The sequence below is a fragment of the Patella vulgata genome, chromosome 4 (assembly GCF_932274485.2).
Source record: "Patella vulgata chromosome 4, xgPatVulg1.2, whole genome shotgun sequence".
NCBI lineage: Eukaryota > Metazoa > Mollusca > Gastropoda > Patellidae > Patella > Patella vulgata.
In genome coordinates, this window is record NC_065882.2 from 27575152 (window position 1) to 27593732 (window position 18581).

The 18581-nt window shown below is 36.3% G+C and overlaps 1 long non-coding RNA gene across 1 annotated transcript in view; it reads right to left on the bottom strand.

Moving 5' to 3' along the window:
• The window catches only part of LOC126819658 (uncharacterized), a 30384-nt gene that overhangs the window by 1559 nt on the left and 10244 nt on the right, over window positions 1–18581 (bottom strand). Inside the window, exons 2-3 of the long non-coding RNA XR_008787979.1 lie at window positions 17227–17451; window positions 1883–2032 (exon numbers count right to left, since the gene is read on the bottom strand). This is a non-coding gene — a long non-coding RNA (uncharacterized LOC126819658). The remainder of the gene's footprint in view (window positions 1–1882; window positions 2033–17226; window positions 17452–18581) is intronic.

Genomic DNA, 18581 nt, shown 5'->3' on the forward strand with positions numbered 1-18581 from the left:
GACAAAATAGCCGCCCCTCGAACGCAAACAGTGTAAAAATATGGTATATCAAGGTTGTGGACCCTCTAGAGCTCAAAATTTTGATCCGATTTTGATGAAACTTGAAATACTTGTTTATAACCCAAAGATCTTGGTTCCTTTCGATATTTGCGCATATCGGAACGTAACTTCCTGAATTATGGCCCTTGACTGTACGAAAACTTGCGTTTTTAGCTTGTGGTCCTTCTAGAGGTCACAATTATTATCTGATTTAAGAAAAACGTGTGAATATATGACCATTACACCGTAATGATGGTTAAGTTCGAATTTCGTGAAAATCGGACCAAAACTGATGGACAAAATGGCCACCCCTTATAACGCAAATGATGTAAATATGTGGCTTATCAAGGTTGTAGACCGTCTAGAGGCCACAATTTTTTTCCGATTTATGCTGATATCACAAAGGTCTTGGTTCCTTTCGATATTCGCGCATATCGGATCGTAACTTCCTGAATTATGGCCCTTGATCGTACGAAAAATTGCGTTTTAAGCTCGTGGTCCCTCTAGAGTTAACAATTTTTAACCATTTAAAAAAAAACGTTTGAATATAACACCGTTACACCGTATTGTTGGTTGAGTTCGAATTTTATGAAATCGGACCGAAATTGTGTAAACATCTGGTTTATCAAGGTTTGTGGACCCTCTAGAGGTCACAATCTTGATCCGATTTTGATGAAACTTGAAATGCATGTTTATAACCCAAAGATCTTGGTTGCTTTCGATATCTGATCGTACCTTCCTGAATTATGGCCCTTAATGTTACGAAAATCGCTTTTTGTTTAGCTTGCTCTCTATCTATCTATTGAAAAAATGTGGGCGTATCCTGTCTGGCAGCCGCTGGTTTTTCAATTTGGTAAGACTACTTTCTTATTGTGTGTATGGCCCTAATGTCTGCATTTATCTTTTTAGTCTGGGTTGTTAGGCCTTGGGAAAAATAAATTTTACCAACCGGTTATTTGTTGGTTTTTTTTTTTATACCGTTCGAGATTCGAACCAAAAGGAATATGTCATTTGCTTCCAATATTTCCATGCACTAGCTAACACGCATCTAATAAAATAATATGTTTTACATACGCCAATAACTCATGAACTAACAAACCTAGTCATATAAATATTTAATACATGGTGACAATCTGGTAATAAAGTCGTTCATGTAGAAGAACAATATTGATATTGTATCCAATGCTTCATATAAACATATTAATCTCTTGTGTCCTTTTACTATAAAAGAGATATATAGTAGGTGCTATGTAGCATGGTATCACTCAAGTCTAATTTAAAATCAATTATCTAATTTCTTCAGGTGAAAGAACTTATTCCAAATTTAAATCCACTTTTGAAATCTTTATAGGGTAACGTACTGGGTTACAAATTATATGTGTCACTTTTTCTTGATACCAGCTACATGAATAAACACGAGAAAAAAAACCCAACTACTGTAAAATGTTTGACTGATAAATAATGATTGAATGGCGTACGAATTTATTACATAGTATGCGACCATTTTACCAATCTCTACGCATAAAAGTTCGTTTTATCCCAACTAATAATTTGTTGGATTGACATTATTTCAAGCAAATAATACAATAAGTGGATAGTAGTGCAGAAAACACTACATCAAATATCCTGATACAGACGAGCGTATACTTGCCGAAACGTTCAATAATACTGAATTCAGTAATTGTTCAGTACGCACCCATGCCTGAAACATCGGTATCCCCCAAAATATCAAATCACTGGGATATCTCTACTGTTAGTTAACAGCTAGTGGTGAATTCAAAATTTGTTGGGACTGGGCATTAATTAGAAAATATTGTGAGATGAAATATATAAAATATGTTACCTATACAGAATGTAAGTAGACAGAGAGCCATTATCATTGGTCGACATCTATGTAAACTAGGCATGAGAACTGATGCCACATACAACAGGAAGGCAACAAAATAACACATTACTGCTAAAATTGAAAATGCTTGGGACACCATTGTAAAATCTGAAGAACAAAAATATAGATAGGTTACAAGACAACGAAACATGGACCCAAATCAGGTAAGCCGTTCCAGCGACCAATAGTAGTTGTCGCGAATACTATATACCGGAAAACACCATTTTATACTGAATACCGGAAAACACCGGAAAAACACTAAATACCGGAAAACATCCTAAATACCGGAAAACACCCTAAATAGGTAACCCGGAGCCTGGTCCTCTGTGTGCGGGTTTGGACCAAGTGAGCTCCGATGAAGGAAGGTCAAGGTCATTACGATGTTCGTTTTACAAATACCCCACCCCACCCCCCCAAAAAAATTTCCGATTTTTTTTGAAAAAAATTTTCTGTCACAAAAAAAAATTCGAATTTTTCCGAAAAATTGGTTTTACAAAAAAACATTCCGTAGAAAATAATTTTACAGAGAAAAATACTGGCAAAAAATTTTGAATTTTTTTTTGAGAGAAATTTAGGAGAAGAAATTGTTAAAAAAAATCTGAAAAGAAATTTTTCTTTGAGCGTAGGCGGTCGCTCGCTTGTATGTTAATGAACTTATTTCATCAGCGCTCACCTGGTCCAAAACCACACACGAGGACCAAACTCCGGGTTACTAAATAGCTACCGGAAAACTTAGAATAGTAAACTGTGCCCGAGATTTTTTTAGAGAGCGCGCCGCGCCGCGCCGCTCCGGGAGGGATCATCGTCAGGGTGGGACGGGGGTGAAATTGTCCAGTCACGTGACGAACATAGATCTTCCGTTCCTCAACCCATATTATTTCCACAGTCATTGTCATTAATCACAAATTACGGGATGATATACGAAAATGCAGGTTTACTTTGAAATAGTGCAAATGGTACTTATCATCTACAATCTTCAGATCAAAGGATGCAAGTTCTTACACAGTGCAGCATAATTTGTGCAAAAGAAGACATCTCGAATATCGATCCGGAAAAATCATTTTCTCGGGGACATTTTTTTCAGAATACGCATTCGGTGTAAGTCTTCAGCCACCAGGAAGTGGTTAAAATAGTAATGTTTTATTACGATAGTAGTACATAAAACAAATTGGTTGGCTGAGATTCTCGGGGTGGGGGGGGGGGAAGTAGCCTCATCGGCTAGAGTCCTCTATTTCACAAACAAAAACAACAATTGCTTCCTTGAAAATTTATCGATCAACCCTTTTCACAGACGTCCAGCTTACCACTTCCCATCAATGCAGTAAGATAGATTATGTTGTTTTCTCATGGACAATTTGGCGAAAGTTGGGGTTTTCTCAAGGAAAACTGGTCAACAAGTTGGGGAAAAAAGCTCGAAAAGTAATCCAGAAAAAAATCCTGTGTGCGGCCCTCGGAATATGATGGAATATGTTGAATATTATTATGGTTCAAGTGATTATATTTGACCCTGGAATGAAAGTAAGCTCAGAAACAAGTATATTTTTAGCCCTTCCAACGAGATGGATAGCTCTTGGAAAGGATAAACACTTTTCAGATTACAGCCTGTCCGAGAATTGCGTGGCATCCATTTCGTTTGGTGATTAGGACACATAGCGGTTAAACCTGGAACTTCAACTCGAACTATTCAGAGATTTATTAACTCGCTTTTGATGATACTTGCTGTTTTATGATGCGATTTTTTGTTACCTAGGGAGGAGTTGGCCTAGTCGTGCCTTCCACTAATTCGTACCACCCTGATGCCACCGTTACTGGTAAGAACCAGGAGATCGGTGCAACCGGCATATAATGGGGCCCTCCGAGGGCAGTGTTTAATCTAATGAAATACTGAAACACTGAAATCTACTGAAATTTACTGAAAACTAAAATTAAAATATAAAATAAAATATGTTCAATGATGGAGGTAGACTGATTGCGTCTTTTATAACATTCAAAACATAATAGGCATCAACAAAATTTTAGAGAAAAAAAATTGGAAATTTTTATTTATTTCTTTTTTTTTTTGGGTGGGGGGGGGGGGCTATTTGTAAAACGAACATCGTAATGATCTTGACCTTCCTTCATCGGCGCTCACTTGGTCCAAAACCGCACACAGAGGACCAGGCTCCGGGTTACCTATTTAGTGTGTTTTCCGGTATTTAGGATGTTTTCCGGTATTTAGTGTTTTTCCGGTGTTTTCCGGTATTCAGTATAAAATGATGTTTTCCGGTTGTTTTCCGGTGTTTTCCTGTGTTTCCGGTGTTTTCCGGTATATAGTATGGCCCTAGTTGTCGCAGGTAATGAAATAATTTACAAAGCAAGTATCTACCAGAAATAATGTAATGCACTTATATCCACGGTGATCACTTAGCTGTTCAAGATGTTAAAAAGCAACACAATTCTACGTGTTTAAATTTCAGTCAGATGAGAAGGATGGGTGGGCAAGCAGACAAGGGTAACAACAACATACAGCCATATTTCAATGTTCGAGTATAAAAACCAACACCAGTCCACATTTTATGTTCTATTTATATATACTCAGCCAAATTAAAAACTTGACACTCGGGATTTTTGGGACTAGATTTTTAATATTTGGTTTAAGGCAACTATTTTAGTGTTATGTTGTTCACAGACGACCTTGACATCAACAGAAAGCAAGAATACGTCTCGCCGAAAGTCCTTGACATTGATAACGTTCGTGATGTCACAGTACCCCCCAAAATGAAATTCACGGAGTAAAGTGTTTAGTAACGGTTGTGGCCTCCTGTAGCGTCTCGTACTGCCACACAACGTTTTCTCATGGATCTCAGAACATTAGTAAACACTATCCGAGGAAGACGTCGCCACTGCTCAGCAAGAGCATGTTGAAGGTCCTGCAACGTCAGTGGTGGATTCACTTGCTGACGAACACGTCGACCCAGTTCGTCCCAGATGTGTTCAATAGGATTAAGGTCGGGGCTAAGCGACGGCCAATCCAGGACTTGGACACCGGCATTAAAAAATTCTGGGTAGCAATTGCTGTATGGGGTCGAGCTTGTTTTGTTGATACGTTAGTCTAGGCCCATGTCTCTGCATAAACGGAAGAAGAACAGGTTGCAAAATCTGATCCCTACACTGGACAGCATTTAAGTTCCCTTGGACAACAACAAGAGGAGAACGTCCATGTGCACAAAAAGAACCCCAAACCATGACGCTGCCGCCACCAAATCGGTCAACTTCTCTGATGCATACTTGAGCGTAACGTTCACCTCGTCTGCGGTACACTCGGGCCCTGCCATCGGCAAATCTCAAAGTGAATCGAGATTCGTCACTAAAGACAACCGAATTCCACTGTCTTTGAGTAAATCTTATGTGTCTTGTGGCCCACACAAGTCGGTTACGGCGATGAAGAGGTGTCAATATTGGTCCATTTTATGGCCTCCGAGCTCGAAGACCAGCAGCCTGCAAGCGATTTCGAACAGTTTGTGCAGTTACCCTTCCACCAAACATATCTCTACTTGTGGAGGTTGCAGTGACAAATCTGTTTCTAAGATGACGTAATCGTATTGCTTGATCTTCCTGGAGTGACGTCACACGTTTGTGCAGTTACCCTTCCACCAAACATCTCTCTACTTGTGGAGGTTGCAGTGACAAATCTGTTTCTAAGATGACGTAATCGTATTGCTTGATCTTCCTGGAGTGACGCTCCCGCCCTTGGGCGGTCGGAAATAGTTCCAGTTTGAAGCACTCTCATTCTAAGATTAATTATTGTCTGGTGTGAACAATTAAAGGCTCTTGCAACAGTGACCTCAGACTGACCAGTATAGAGCCTACCTATAGCACGTAGACGTTCTACATTTGAAAGGCGCGGCATTTTCTAACAAAGATGAAAATAACAATTTTAATTTGTTTTTCCTGTTCAAGTTACGTGTGCGTGTTCAGTTTAAGCAAACTTGCATCGATTGACCTCACGAGTTTGTGTTTGCACGTGTTTTTCAGGTTTTTCATCTTTATATGCTCAAAAGTCACGTGACTTTACAATTTTATGAAATTAAAGGCTTCTTACTACTTACTATCGTTAGAAAAACTTTAAAATTTATTTGATTTACCAGAAAAAAAAATTTGTTGAAATTCATCAGTGTCAAGTTTTTAATTTGGCCCAGTATATTACAATAGCGAGTTTCGTGGATTAGCTGATAGGTAAATTTTCTAAAACAAAAATGTATCGTTACATTATGAAGTAGTACCCTGGTTAAATATACGGGTGTCGTTCACGATGCGTGATATGCTTACTTTTTTTTTCAGAAGACCTGATACTACTTGTTATTAAGCTATCCCGTTAAACAAGATGTGATGTGGCAGGAATTGTCTGTGTTTTTGTTGGACAGTTCGTGGTGAATGTCAATTACACTCGATCCAACTTATGGCCGAGAAAGTTCCTCAAAATATACGCTTAAAAAAAGTAGGGGATATTCAGAAACAATACAAAACTGCGGAAATGCACTGCTGATTTTATTAGAGGTAACCAGTGTATTATGTTAATAACAGGCCAAAACAGAGAAACCTCACCCAGATTCACAAGATCTTTATCAATGAAGCCCTCACTCGTAAACGCGCTGCACTCTACAAAAGATGTCGTGATATGTTTAAATCAAAGCTAATTAAAAACTGTTGGACGTATGATGGTCGAGTTTACATACGACCTCTAGCAGACGACCGAAATATTGTCATAACCTGTGAGCAGGACTTCGATAACTTTCATACATCAACAAACAGAGTAAATTCACAAGCTAATAAGTCTTTGTTTAACTACAACGAAGCTACTTTATCACATTCTGCAATCAACACATCTTCCGACTGTATAGACGATGATAACAGAGTTGGGCCATTAAAACAACAATCCTTACGAGATTTTGGCGGGTTTGCCTCGACCCCACAGCCTGATAAAAAGAAACAATGATGCCTGACAGTATCTTTATATTTTTGAACCAATTTCATTCATCAATATCATTCCCAAACTACTGTACCTTATTGTGTACTGATTTTTCCCGTTTTTCTTAATGTCTACAAATGCATAAATATGTATACGTATTTAATTATATTTAAACATCCATTGCAAGAGCTAAATCTGCGTATTGCAGGTCTTTTTTAGGCCTGAAATTTTATCTAAATTATTAATTAAGACATTAATTAAAACTTATCCAGACCATAATCAACTCTCGATGTCATCGCTAGCCTGCGATATTTACTGGAGTAGGATCCGATTTGCTGCTCAGCTTTCATTCATGATTTAATCATGAAATGGATAATCGAATTCCATTTAGATTATCTAGTTTTTAACTATTATAGTGAGAGATGCCAGCTCTTTATCTAATCGCCCATAATGTATCTTTAAGTTGATGACCAACTGGATAGTACCTCAAATCGTTTCATGCATTCACCATTGCCCCAATTATCCTTCATGTAATAATAAGTTTCCTTAGATTTTTAAAACAATGACAAAATCTTTCTGTAAAGTAAAGTCATGTACATGTATTTTACTTGTTGGTTCCCTATTGTCTAACTATTACAGAGTAATATTAGCTTAGACCACTGTTTAGTTTATAATACATAGTTACATGTAGTTATACATTTATATTATTATATAACTAATTATGATATAAAAAAATCGAATGTATAAAACTATGCCCACATTATTTATGCATTTAAAATGGGCGTATCTTTTAAAAGTTCTCAATTATCTACTTAAAAGTTCCATTCAAATATTAACTAATTGGGTTATCATCTCAGTTTAAACTTTTGATTTCGTTTTTTATTCCATTTAAATTACTGAAATATAAACAGCCAATTATCTAAATAATTGTTAATTATGGGAACTCAGCCATTGCATCAAAATTGCATATCGGAGTGTTAAACTGACCACCTGACCACCCTCTAAGTATTATCACTTTAACCTTCATCTTCATTTTTTGTTAAAATTGCCTGCTTTAGATATCATCGTACGATATTGTTATATTAACTTAACTATGACCGAAACATTCAATGTTTATGTATTATACTATTGCTTTAACTGTAAATAATTCACTGTTTTTGTCTGTATGTATGTTTTATTTGTTTACTAGTTATTTACATCATGTTCTCATGTCTCTATATCCACCAAAACTAACCACTAAATATTTAAGATCTAACTGTTTGATGATTTCTCAGTCCCCTCGTGCAATACTGGCGCAAGTGCAACACTCATTATATTTTAACAGAACACAGTTTTTATGGGATACAATCACTAGTTTATTCTAAAAGCACGACGTTTCGACAAGTATCCTCTTATCGTTATCAAGCACAAATATTTTCATTGCTACTGTAATAGTTGACATTTACTACACAGTAAAGCACGAGGCATCTGAGAAATGGCAATGTCGAATAATATCTCTAATAGTTTTATGTGAACTTGATAATTTATGTCTGCTAAGTACTGTTTTAGCCTTATTAGCTCTAAGATCAGGAGACGTTCATAAAAATCCTGGACCTTCAAATCACGATTCAAATGAAAACCTATCAGTCTATCACTTAAATGCACGTAGTATAAGACACAAACTTGAAACAATATACAACGATGTCAATGATTACCATATTTGTAGTTTCACTGAGACTCATCTGGATAACTATGTGTTAGATTCATCTAAAATGGGACGGTTACCATTCTCCATACCGGAAGGATCGGACGTCGCATGGTGGCGGATTATTATTATATGTTAATAAAACCATTTATTGCAAACGGCGAGATGATCTTGAGGTTACAGGTATAGAGAGTATTTGGGTGGAATGCAAATTTCCAAACACCGTATTACTTGTTGCCTTATTTTACCGCCCGCCAAACAGCACAATTGAATTCTGGTCATTGTTCGAAAGATCCATTGAACTAGCCTATCAAACCACGCTTAAGGTTGTAATTTTATTTGATCTAAATGATGACTTGCTAGCACCACGCTGCAAGCTACGGGATATTTTATCTTTAAATAATCTCAGAAATGTTATTGATGAACTTACACCCGTTACTGGACCGTCAACAACCTTATTAGACGTAATTTTAGTAAATGATGAAATTCAGATTAGTTCCAGTGAAACGATTAATGTCACTCCTGACATATCCGATCATAAGGGTGTTTATGCATTATTAGATTTTCCAGTTTCAAGTTCCAGCAATTTTAAACGGGAGATATTTGTATATAAGGATGGTAATTATAATAGGTTAAATACTCTTATCAAAGAACACGATTGGGAGAGTACCTTTGTAAATTCTGATATTAACTTAGTATGTTCAAAATTTTATGAAATTCTAAATAGCTATATTACATTGTGCATACCAAAGAAATCAATAACTATAAGACTAACTGAAAACCGTGGTTCAATACAGAAATACGTAGAGCGATAAGAATCAGAAACAGGTTACACAAAAAAGCTTTGAAAACACAACATGAATGCGATTTAAGAAAATACAAAGTTCAAAGAAATAAAGTAAATAATTTTAAAAAAGCGTTAAAAACAAAATACAAAGAAGAAATCACAAATTTCTTGAATTCTAACGATACAAATAGCCAGAATTACTGGAATAATTTAAGGAAAGTATTAGGCCAAAATGTATCAAATGATATTCCTCCACTTTTAGACCCCAATGGAAGAATTGCTCATTCAAATTTTGATGAAGCTGAATTACTTAACAACTATTTCGGATCCATTTCAAATAACACTCAGCAAGGAGAATTACCAAAATTCAATAAGCGAACAAATTGTCAACTTGATATTCCTTTAGTCGAAGAAAAGGAAATCGCAGATCTTATAAGTACACTGAAATTGAAAAAAGCCAATGGATTTGATAATATTAGTAACAAGTTACTAAAATATACCAAAACCTCAATATGTGTACCATTAAAATATATATTTAACAAATCACTAGAATCAGGCGTTTTTCCAACAATTTGGAAAAAAGCAAATGTCCTACCTTTCTATAAAAAAGGAGACAGCTCTCTAGTTTCAAACTACCGACCTATAAGCCTATTAAGTTCTTTGAGTAAATTATTAGAAAAGGTAGTTTTCAAACACCTGTTTAACTATTTTCATGAAACCAATCTCTTGTACAAATACCAATCAGGGTTTCGACCGAACTACTCTACTGTTCATCAACTTAGAAGTGTATCATGATATCTCATCTGCAATAGATAAGCAACTATATTCCTGCTATGTTTTTTGCGATATATCTAAAGCGTTTGACCGCGTATATTTACCTGGTTTGATACACAAATTAAGTCAATATGGGGTTTCAGGCATGCTAATTACGTGGTTGTCTAGTTATGTCCAAGACCGGACTCAACGGGTATTCGTAAATGGCTCTGTGTCATCAGAAATTACTCTTCAATCAGGAGTTCCCCAGGGATCAGTTTTGGGCCCCTTTTTGTTTTTGACTTACATCAATGATGTGCAAGATGTACTCCATAATGTGGCTAGATTATTTGCAGACGACACGGCACTTGGGTGTAGCAAACAGTCAGTTTCAGAGATAGAACAGTCCCTAAACTACGATCTGACAAATCTCAACATTTGGGCGAATAATTGGCTTATAAACTTTAATCCAAACAAAACAAAAGCTATTTTATTTAGCTCCAAAAAAAACAGAAAATTATCCGAGTCTGATATTCGATAATCAAGCACTTGAAGTGGTTAAATGTCACAAACACTTGGGCATTACCCTTTCAAATGACGCCAAATGGACCATCCATATAGAAACTATTATCTCGTCCACCTCAAAATTATTAAATATTTTGCGTAAACTAAAATTCACCTTTAATAGACAAACTCTAAATAACGTATATTTGATATTCATAAGGCCAAAATTGGAATACGCATGTGAAGTGTGGGATGGGTGTAACGTTTCCAATACCGAAAAACTTGAAAAGGTACAGCTAGAAGCTGCCAGGATTGTGACTGGACTAACTAAAACTTGTTCTCGTGAAGCGCTTTATTTTGAAACCGGATGGAATAAATTGTCAGACAGACGTACACAAAAGCGACTAACTACATTTTTTCAAATTAAAAATCAGAGAAACCCAGCATACTTATATGACATTCTAGAATATTATCAACAAACACCACAAAAATACAATTTAAGAAACATTAGCGAATATAGATATCCTTATTGTAGAACAGCATTACACCAAACTTCGTACTTCCCCACAACAATTTGAGATTGGGAATTATTAGAGGACCCCATAAAGCAATCAACCACTCTTAAATCCTTCAAATATCTATACAAACAAAAATTACGTTCCTTAATACATAAAGCGCCAATCTACTACTGTAAAGGTAATAGACATGAAAATATTATTCACACTAGAATACGGCATGGGTGTAGTTCGTTGCAAAATGATTTGTATGAAATAAAGGTTGTGAATGATCCCACATGTTCTTGTGGCAAATTTATAGAAAATGCCGAACACTATTTCCTGCAATGTCACTTATATGATGTAATTCGTGCTGAACTATTAAATACATTGTCAAGTTATTCTGTGATAAATATAGATATCCTATTGTGCGGCAATTCAGAATTGTCAATTGAGATGAATACAAACCTTTTCCTTGAAGTTCACAAATATATCAAACTTTCAAAACGATTTAAATAAAAGTTATTGTTAGTAGTTACATCTTAGAATAAATTATTAGCTTTAGCTTTTTTGGTGGAAAACTTTTTTTTTTTCCCCCGCACCCCCCACCCCCCCATTTTTTTATTTTTTATTATTTTTTTTTATCATTTTATACATGCATCAGTTCATTTATATCCCATTTATTAAACTTTATTTTTCAATGTTTTAAATATAATTTTATATTCTCTTTATCACCTCTTCACTTATTTTATATAGAGCTTTGAGATATAATTCATCTGACTTTACTTATATTACTTATAAATTATTTATTATTGTATATACTATTTCGCAATCTTGTTTGTATTAAATAATGTCTATCATTTCTATGTATGGAAAGGGCTTTTCTAAGTTTTTGAAACTTGTGCTCAATCCTTTTGATATTTGTCAATAAAATATGTTTAAACTAACAGGCCAATTGTCTACACATGAACATAAACAGTTCATATGGGCGGCTTATCTGACGGCCCCATTTCATTCGCAAAGAGATACACCGTCAAAAGTGAAAATGGACGTTTGTGATTTTTGTCTTGATAATGAGTAATTGCTCTACCAATCCTCAGACATTCAGCAATTCGTCGTGGCATGCTCCTAATCAACCGTCCAATCACGATTTGGGGCAATCTGACCCACTCCTCTTGCAGTGCCACGGCCAATTCTTGCAGTGTTGTCGGTTGACGTTGACGTCGATTAACACGTCTCCCGATCAAATTAAACGTAACACACTAAAGCAAAGATACGCTAAACAGTAAATCTTATGCAAGAACCGATAGGAATGCTAACATAGATAGATAAACCAGCACGCGGCAGTTTTCATCAACCCTTGCTTAAAGTGTCAAATTTGACAATGAACCCCTCCCACGTGTATGGCGCTATTGCGTGTCGCATGTGCAGCTCAGTGGTTCTGTTGGGGCGATAAGTTCTACATCTGTGAACATGTCATCATTGGAAATCCCCAGAGTTAAATGTCCATCATTGTAGAAGGACGTTAAATTTCGTATCATTTCTATTGTACCCTAAGGTCTACTACCAACATGAGTGTCGTAGAAATATTTGGAGTAAATGTATATTAATATATGTTTCAGTAAGGCAATCTCTGTAAACCTTCTCAAAAATCTTTCAACCTTCGAAAAAATGACAAAAAAAACCCCCACAAGGGCCCTGTGGAGGTGAGTGTCCCCGGGTCGCACAAATTCAAAATAATAGTCTTAACTTAAAGGGCCAGTGATGTTGCCGACAAAATTGTCATCTTGTGTCTAATATTGTTAATAATATTCTAGTTATGAATTATTTATTGTATGTATATAATTATGGTGTTGGCAGAACTGGTTTTTAATGAAGTATAGAACGAGGCGTTAAACATAGATATATACCATACGATTATTTATAGCTAGAATAATACAGGCAACCATCTTAACAGCTGTTAAATACATCAGATAATCTGTTACTTTCATTTAATTAAAAAATACATGTTCACTTGGGGGCTCTTCTGCTCGCTGACACAAATCATTAGGTCTTGTTCGATTTCGGTACATTTTAATTCAACCATGTTATTGCCATATGGCACTATATGTATTATACCGGTGGTAATAAAACTGGGGGAAATGCAACGAAAATTGCTTTATTTGAAATGTATTTTAAAGACAGAGAATCACTAACAACGATGTATATATACCAATGATGTGATCACCTACCGGGGATTGTTTTATTTTTTTTCTTTCTCAGACACGTGTTATTTCGTAGAATTTAAATCGTTAACATTTTCAAGAGGCTTTAGTGGTTTATTAGTTGGTAAAATAATATTTGACCCTATGTCTCTTAAGTTATATAATGTTCTTTCAAATTAAATTGTATCAAAAGTTTCCGGCAGATTTTTTAAACCTTTGCTGAGATTTATGTTTTAAGATATTTTATATTTGGCTTTCAAGGACTTCAGCAGACGCTCGTCCAAATTGCTTCATGTAGGTCAGTGTTTTGAATTGTGACATCTCGGTGAGTCGAGGTTTATTTTGAATATTATATAAAATTAATTACATTTATTTCCTTTTTGAAAGTGATAATGTAAATAAATTTAGAGTATATCACATTACTTTCCTGCTAAAAATGACATTTCTTCTTTAAAATCTCAAGCACTGAAGCATTGACAACCTTCATGACCACATGCACAGGGCTGTCGGTGTGAGCATGTTTCCTTGTCTGGCAAACTACTACCTTTCTGTTAACGATGCAAGAGCAATTTTTCACAAAATGTATGTCTGCAATCATAGTAAATGTACCCTATATTTATTTACTAGATTAAAATGTATTTCATCGGTTAATTTATCTTACAATATAATTATATATTTTACTATTTGCATTTCATAGGTTTGTTAAGTTCACATGTGCAGATTCGATGCAAATCCATAATATATGCAAATAGAGATAATTATTTTAACATATGTTTTGATGGCTTTAAGATAGATATTGAAGTTAAACGTACTGGACTTCAACCTGCTAATAACTACACCTGTTCTATCTTATAATATATAAAATATGGGTTTTACTACCATCTTATTATATCTATATGTCCCTGAATAACCCTCGTTATATACAGGCAAAATATTTATACTATATTAGATTTAATCTCCACTAAATCTCACTTCTATACGAACATATTACAATATAAATATTTATCACGAATTGTAAATAAATGATAAAAAAAGATGTTGAAGCAACGTAAAAATGAAAAGTAAAGTGGCTAACATAGATAAAAGATAGCGTCTACTCAATGTAGATAAATACATATATGTGTATAGAATGAGATGCAGAGATAGGAGAGGAACTTTTAAATACCAAAAGTTCAAAATCAAAAGGAATCAAATGGATGATTAACGCCTCAACAACACAATACCGCGGTCATTTTAGGTAGTTTTAATCATGTGGTTACTGTTTCTAGCCATTGGGGGTTCTTTTACATAAAAGTTAATGTGGCCACGGGTGGGCCCGAGGTTTTTCGTCCGACCCAAAGACTAGATACACTTTCAGTGTCCGCTCTATGGGCCCCCTCAGACAAATGAAAACTTAAAAGGCTATTTATCAGCCCACGCCGGAATTCTAACCCAGTCGGCAATCCAGTGCCCTGGCAGCCCCAGTACTAGCCACCGGGTCCGCCCTTCGTCAACGACGCTAGAATGTTACCAATAACAAGATTAGTCTCAGATATTAGTTTAATAAGTAATCTGTTTAAAATACAAAAACTGCAGATTTTTCTGAATCGATGGATAACGTGAGTTTAATTTCTACTGGTGGGTTTCTAATTTTCATTTTGATATAAACGTACAACAAATTTTTGTTAGTCACGTTAAATTACCCAGGTGAGATACCAGGTGTTCACAGCAATGTATTGGAAACATGTACGGTTTATCAGACGGTTTATCAATATATACTATTCAAAAAAAGTAGGGGATATTTGATTTTGGGGGCATAATACTAAAATATGCAAATGACTACGAAAAAAGTCACTATAGAACCTAACAGAAGAAACATTTCCAGTTACATGTGACGCCCAAACGCACCAATAGCTACCGCATGGAATGCATGTGATGCTTGGGATCATCATGGGGGTCCAACCCAAGATTTGCACGACTCTGACTTTGAATGTTACAGTCATTGTGGCATTGAATTCCAGGGTGGAAACATCAGTTTAATTATTTTAGTGACCAGAAATCAAATTTTGATATGCGTCGGCTAACCCAAAATGAAAGGTTACGTGCCCTTGGCATGCTACAGATCGGCACAACACAGGCGGTTGTGGCGCGGACGATGAATGTTTCTCAGTCTGTCATAAGCAGGCTATGGTCCAGATACCGTGATACACAATCTGTACAGGACAGACCACGCTCAGGTCGACCAAGGGCGACAACTCAAGCCCAGGATCGATTTATCCGTACCTTGGCCTTGAGAAATCGTGTCATCACAGCAAATCAGATCAGCGCTCGTCTTCAAACAGACACTGGTGTGAGAGTGAGTGGCCAGACGATTCGGAATCGACTGCATAGGAGTCACCTTCGCGCCCGACGTCCTCGCGTGATCCCTTGTTTGAGAGATCATCACATTCAGGCAAGACGTCGTTGGTGTAGGGATCGTCAACACTGGGATAATCGACGCTGGAGCAATGTGATGTTTTCAGATGAGTCAAGGTTCACTGTTGATTTTTTGGACAGACGTAGGAGGGTGTGGCGTCGTCGAAACGTGCGCTTCCAAGACGTTAACGTCATCAGACATGATCGATTTGGGGGTGGTTCTGTTATGGTGTGGGGAGGCATCACTGTTGCTGGAAGAACGGCTTTACATGTTGTTGCAGGGCGTGTTACAGGCCAGTACTACCGGGACAACATCTTGGCAGTCCATGTTGTGCCGTTCGCACGACGTCATGGCCGCCGTTTCATCTTCCAGGATGACAACGCAAGATGTCACAGGGCCAGGATCGTTACAGGTTACCTCCAACAACAGAACATCACCACATTACCTTGGCCAGCACTGAGTCCCGACCTCTCCCCCATCGAGCATGTCTGGGACATGCTTGGACAGAGGTTACGTCAGCGTCAACAACGTCCTGCCAATGTCCAAGAACTTGCTGCTGCGTTGCAACAGGAATGGGACAATCTGGACCAAAATGACCTTAGACGTCTCATTAGGAGTATGCCACGTCGGATCAATGCTTGTTTGGCAAACAGAGGAGGATTTACCCGTTACTGACTTGGTTGTGATGCTGTGGTAACTTTGCTGTTTGACCCCGGGTATCATTTTACCCTTATAATGGCCAGTCTGTGCCTTACTTAGTCTAACGATCATTTGGAATAAATCGATGAATGTGAACTTCATTTCATTTTGTCATTTGTTTCTTCGTCAGTTTCATTAGGTGACTTTAATAACAATTAAAAAATCAAATATCCCCTACTTGTTTTGAATAGTATATATATATATATATATATAGATGGTCCGTGTCTATAATGGGGGCATTTTGGCCAGATATAGACATATATATATACCCCCCCCCCCCCAAATGTTTGTGAGTATATTTACCTTTAAATTGTTCAATTATTGGTAGTTTTGAAGTCGACTAACCATAATAATTTGAATATACAAAAAAACCCAATATATTGTGAGTATATTTACCTTTAAATTGTTCAATTATTGGTAGTTTTCAAGTCGACTAACCATAATTATTTGAATAGTCAAATAATTCAAAGGAACGACTATCGTAGATGTGTTTCAATTTGGGATATATTAAAACTATGGCGAATAGCCCCAGCACTAACTGATATGGAATAGACCAGCTTTACTTTCTTTGTATAAGCTTTGTATTAGGAACTTCTTACATTCTGTAATTTAGCGACTGACTACCATAACATTAAACGTAATCAGGTAATGTGTACTGAATTCCTTATCCCGAGATCAAGAAGATTTTAACAATACAGCTATTCTCACAACAATACATTGTTTAATTTGAACATTGGCGTAAAGTTGACCAGTTAACATTGGGTCCACATCGTAATAAAAGGATGGCGGAAACATGGTAATTAATTCATGGAGATCATAAAAGCTAATTAATACCTGTGTTGTTTGTCAGACACTTCCAGATTTTCTCTCCATCAGGTTTAGTATCAAGAAAACAATATTGCCATAGTCCAAACACTAATAACTGACCACTAATTGACCACGATGTTGTTGCCAAGGCCACTAAATAGCCAGCCGCTGCCAACAATAGTAGAACTAGGGAAATGGCGAATTGGCCAGAATGGTTCATGATGACCGTCTCTAGGCTACATGATGATCAGTCTGAAATTTAAAAAGAAATGGAATTTTAATAGCGTTTACATGGTAAAGTATGGTATCCTTTGAAACCTTATTGTTGAATGTACCCACAAACTGCCACCAGGACCTATCTAACCTTATTTACCCTCATCAAACGCCATATATAATGTTACAGTTAACGTTTTAGCTCGGAAGAATTGGTGGTCAGATTCTAAAATCGTTTAAAAAAATTTATTTATCAAGGATTGGAGTTTTGTCTCACGAGTTATACCCATAAATTCATAAGAAGTTTTATTGCCCAAAATTAATATTGGTATTTGACCATCTATATTTGGATGTGAATCTGAATTTAAGACCAATGATCTGACTTGTAAAAAATGAATTTCAATACTTCAATGTCCTACGTTTGTCACAAAGGACAAATTGAAATAGTAGGACGTTAAACCCAATCCAAGTCAGTTAAAGTTGTTCAACCTATATAGGCTGTACTGTACATTTACATACAGATCTTTGAAATCCAATTATAATAGTGTTCAGATTTTCATGTGGACGTATATTGTCGTCGCACCTGTCCGTCCGGACGTCCGTCTGTCCAAATTTTGTTTGTGGACACTCTACAGGTCATATTTTTTTATTCAATTTTGACAAAACTTAAAATATTGGTCTATCTCCAAAAGATATCGGTTCCTTTCAATGTTGGCCTATATCGGACCATAACTTCATAGATTATGGCCCCTGATTTTACGAAAAATCACGTTTTTAGTTTGTGGACACTCTAGAGGTCTCAATTTTCATCTGATTTTGATTAAACTTGAAACCCAAAAATCTCGGTTCCTGAATTATGACCCCTGATTGTACGAAAAATCGCGTATTTAGCTTGTGGTCCCTCTAGAGGTCACAATTATTATCCGATTTAAATGAACTTGAAATACATGTTTCAAAGATCTTGGTTCCCTTTATCTTGTTCTCTATCCATCTCTTGCAAAATGTAGGCGTATCTTGCCTGGCAGCCGCGGGTTGCTTTTACTGACCATAGGGGCAAACGCACAGAACCAGGATTTGTGTTGTTCCAATAGTATAAGCTATAAAACGTATAAATGTTTTTTACTTAAAAGAAGGTTTTGACATTTACATCTGACATGACATGATTTGAG